The sequence below is a fragment of the Eurosta solidaginis genome, chromosome 1 (assembly GCF_040869045.1).
Source record: "Eurosta solidaginis isolate ZX-2024a chromosome 1, ASM4086904v1, whole genome shotgun sequence".
In the NCBI taxonomy this organism is placed as follows: domain Eukaryota; kingdom Metazoa; phylum Arthropoda; class Insecta; order Diptera; family Tephritidae; genus Eurosta; species Eurosta solidaginis.
The window spans coordinates 384,755,908-384,760,477 of record NC_090319.1 but is presented as its reverse complement, the minus strand read 5'-3'; the positions used below and the strand labels follow the sequence as shown (position 1 = coordinate 384,760,477).

The 4,570-nt window shown below is 41.8% G+C and overlaps 1 long non-coding RNA gene across 1 annotated transcript; it reads right to left on the bottom strand.

Moving 5' to 3' along the window:
- Positions 1-2,728: 2,728 nt before the first annotated feature.
- Positions 2,729-3,232, bottom strand: LOC137245462 (uncharacterized). The gene is made up of 2 exons (XR_010951331.1): positions 3,165-3,232; positions 2,729-3,103 (listed from the first exon to the last, which is right to left on the bottom strand). It is a non-coding gene; the product is annotated as an uncharacterized lncRNA (long non-coding RNA).
- Positions 3,233-4,570: the final 1,338 nt, after the last annotated feature.

Genomic DNA, 4,570 nt, shown 5'->3' with positions numbered 1-4,570 from the left:
GTGCTCGTGCCCTGCACTTGCCAGGCTTATACTCCAGCTATTAGGAGTGATACAGCTCTCAGATCTAGAAGCAGCAAGTGGCTTAAGTCCTAGGAAGCTTCTAGTATTTGCCAAGAGGACGGAGTTATTTTATAACATAGGTCCTGGTTTTTAATAGGGTTTTTCAGTTTGGTCGTTAAAACAAACTTCTGGTAACACTACGGACTCAACCAGTCTATGTGAGGTCCTCATGGACCGGCCAGTTCAACCTAACCTAACCTAGCTGCAAGAAGCCTCCAAAGACCTCTTAAGTAGCGCAGACATTTTCAATAAGCTGGCCTATGCAAGCTGGCTCTCCCCTAAGAAGGTTGGATGACATTCCTCTCAGACAAGCAATCGCCGATAGTCAACCGAATTCTTGCGAAAGTGGAGCATCCGGAAAATTTATATCTATTAGAAACCTAAGATACTCGTCATCACCCAGCTCCCATTCACATCTCTCAGGCACCCTAATGGAGCAGAATATATCGATTGTGGAAGTTCTCCCTGAGTTTCCAGTGGGTAGGAGTAATAAAAAGCAGTATTATAATCTAGAGTGAGTATTATAATCCAGCGTATTCGCAGCAATTTCGGATAGCTCCGCTTCCTCTGCAGGTGCTCCTTCTAAACATTTTCGAAGTTGCTTGGTCTGTAAGTCCTAAAAGAGGTTTTTTTAACGGGACTGATTGCAATAACAAAGGTGGGGTCATTGCCTCTTTCAAAGCGAGCTCATGTGACACTCGACCTTTTTTTGTAAGATAACCTCCTAACAGAGGCTTGAAGAGTGTTGGATCTTAGAGTGCTGATGCTTTGAGTTTGTCGGGCGGCAATCGGAATAGGACTGGCAGGGAAGGAACTCAATTCTTGTACGAACGTGTTACGCTTCCTTTCATACAACTCTCCCCGAAGTCATGGCGGTCTGGACATGACACCAGTACGCTCGAAATATACCACGTTTAGGAATTACCTCCGTGTCGTGCTAGCGATTTGCACTATCACACTTTCATAACAGCCTTTGCATGCTTATCCGTAAGTATTAAAAGCTAACATGACATGAAAGTACGAGTTGCACTTGAAAACCCTCTGCCGAAGATTGATCTCAATAAGCATGCAAATATCAAACATCAAATCTACATCACAGACGAAGATGTTTTTTTATTGTTACTATAGCAGCAAGACGAGCTCTTAGGTCCTCTGTTTTGCGATGCGAAAGGCAAATACATTTTAACAGTTGTCAAACGTTTTATGAAGGACTGCTGGCTTGAAAGACAGTCGGCAGAAAAAAATATAGTATCTGACTGTGCGAATAGATAATTTCATTTGACAACACCTTTTCCAACTGTTCGGTTAGGTTGAACTGGTCGGTCAATGAAGACCTCACATAGACTGAATGTGTCCATAGTGTTACAGAATTTCTTTGATGACCACACGGAAGAACTCCAATCAGGTGCCAGGACATATGCTATAGGAAAACTCCGTCCTATTGGCAAATAGTAGCAGTTTTCTAGGACGCAGCTTAATTGCTTCCTCGAGATCTGGCAACTCTACCGCCCCTAATAGCTGGAGCCTTGACCTGGCGAGCGCAGGACACGAACACAGAACGTGCTCAACCGTTTCTTCATTCAGTTCACACTTCCAGCACTTGCTGTTACTGACGAGACTTAATTTATAAGCATGTGACGCCAGAAGGCAGTGCCCAGTCAGTATACCCATTGTGAGTCCTAAGTCTTCTCTCTTCAGAGACATGCGCCACTTTGTTAGTTTAATATGGTAGGCTTTGCACATGATCTTAGAAATTTTGCAGCCACGCGTTATGATTTCTCTCAAACGGATTGGGACGTCTATCGTCAACTCAGCGTGCGCTGCACCCTCCTTTGCCAACTCATCGGTATTTTCGTTACCTTCTATCCCTTTATGACTAGGCACCCAGTTTTCCTTCTGTGAGTAAGCAGGTATAATGGCTGCAACCAAGGTCACCCAAGTAGCAAATCAAAAGCCGCATTGGTGCCATAAAACTCGTCTGATCCTACTGAATGCTACATCGGACTACAACCAGACAGACCAGTTGTAAAAGTCAAGAATATATTGAATCCCTATTTCCACCACCTGTAACTCACTTGGGGTTTTTTTAGGCCCCGTGCATCGTTTATTTTTGTTTTTGTTGTTATTGCTTCTGGTCACATCCTTGAAGTTTTGGGGAAGTGTGACAGATGTGGGTGAAACTGACTGCCACGATAAATATTTTTTAAACACTAACGTTCGCATCTATCGCCTCTTACAACAGGCATGACTTGCCGCGGGAATACACTAAACCTCTTAACCCGCTAGGGCTAGGAATCGTAAGGGTTGGTGGTATTTGGATTTGACATCCTATAAGTTGCACCTCAAAATTCTTGTTGCAACACCTTAATTAATATCACTTCTTGTAGGGCACTGATGGCAGCCTTTGCATTAATGAGATGATCAACATCTCTACCAGGTACAAGCTCTCAAATCAAAGAGACTGAAAATCTTTCCGCGATTGTCGTCAAATGAGGAAGCCTCGTTGAAAGGCTTGGTGTTATGTTTCATTATAAACGATTTTTGTGGTAATGAAGTCCTTGATTTGAGTATGTCAAAGATTGTCTTTACTGAAGCTTATTCTCCCTCTGTAAAAGTTGTCGCATTTCGAAAATGAGAATTGTAACGTTTTTAAATAAAACCAAACAAATTTTCGCCTAATAAGCCCTTTTTACTTCTAATAATATGTTTTATACACACAAAAATACAAAAGCCAGTCCATTGGAGCGCAAGCAGAGTGCTCGGCACTTTTCACAAATTCATAAAACTGTTCAGTAATTTTTTTAAATTCAAATTTTCGGCATGGCGCCATACAATGGAACACCGGTGACAACTGGTGCTGCAACTTCGGTTGTCGATACACTCGGTGGCCCATTATTATTATTATTAACAGGACCACTTGGACCACTAGGCGGGTTAATGGTTGGCGGTGTTGGTGCAGCAGTTGGGACAGTGTATACGGCGCCAAAAACTGATGGTGTCACCAACATGAGAGCCAGCATTAAGCTAAGAAGAAACTGGAATACTAGAAATCATAATTAAATTATTTTCTTATCATTATAATTTTTTTTTTTTGATAAACTCACTTTTCATTTTGGATCTAATTTTTGCGTTCGGATGTGATTACTGTTTGTGTTAACTGTACAACGAAAAATGAAGAGCTGAAAGAGCTCCGCGTCGGTTTTATATGAAAATTTTTTATCTTTTCTTCGAATTATAAATATAGATATGTATATTTGAGATTAATGATAATTTTTTAATTAAAATATGGTCAGTTGACTGGCGAGTTGATATTCAGTACACTGTACTACAAATGTCCTTTTGTTTCTAAAGGATTGGGTCATGCCAGACAGATATTTGAAATTAACCTCCGAAGTTCATAACTGGACCACAGTTCGAAACCATTTTTGTCCACTGCGAATGCCTTCGATGAGTGCGGACCGGTTCCAAGAAGATACATTTTTACCATTGATTACAAACATAAGTGAGCGATATACCGACCTTCCTTACCTCCAGCAAACTATCGAAATCCCTTAAGCTCAGTAATCTAAGTCTTCTTCTTGCAGGATGCTTCCCCGAAGATTTTGAGTGGTTTTATCGAAGTCGGTTAGACTGAATGAGTACAACTTAGCCCGTTCTCTTTTTCTTTTTTGATCAGTCTGGCTAGACTGAAATGTCCCTACTTACGTCTTAGCACTCTTAACCTGAAAGTCAGCAATCAGTTTTGAAACCATTCGAAAATTGAAAATTCACCTGTTGAATTCTCTCAGCTTAAGATGCACTTCGGCGTATGTATGTATGTACACGGTAGCCACAGCCCTAACCCGCTCACCAGCTCACTTGTTCTAAGCACTTTATTTTGCTTCTAAATCAATTTCAATATTAACTCTACCGTAATCGTTCACAATTTCACACCGAAACCACCGTATCTACCTGTAGTTTAATGCTAGAAATCACCTCCGACTGAGCTTCGGGCCACATAGCGCCGTTACCGTGGGCCGTTTTCGTTAAGAAAGTCCTTTTGCCACCCACCTCTGTCGAAGGATATTTCTTCGCCTTCGACTTCGAGCAACAGCTTCGTTGGTTTGCCCTCTACAGTAGTCCTCTCCATCCTTATCTTTCCGTCTGTCCATCCGGATTCAAAAGTTGCCTGTTTTTTGGGTTATTCTGACTTTTTCCTAGGCTCATCATCCGATGTAATTCTTTTCCGGCCTTGAGCTGTCGCTAAGCAGGAGAGGATGCTGCTTTCGCATCTTCGCGCTATGCATATTGCTACAATCTCTTGCTGCATTAGTTTCTTTTCTTTAGCAGTGCGAATGGAACTATTTTTTTCCCCTTCCAAAGGTTGTGGGAAGAAGTTTTCTAGTCCTTTTGAGTTTTGTTAACCCTTTTCTCGTCCCTGTCTGTGTTACACAGATCCCGAAGTATTGGCACGTTCGTTGAACAATACGCTGAAAGCATCGGAGTTTATTTCTCCATCATCGCTGACAAG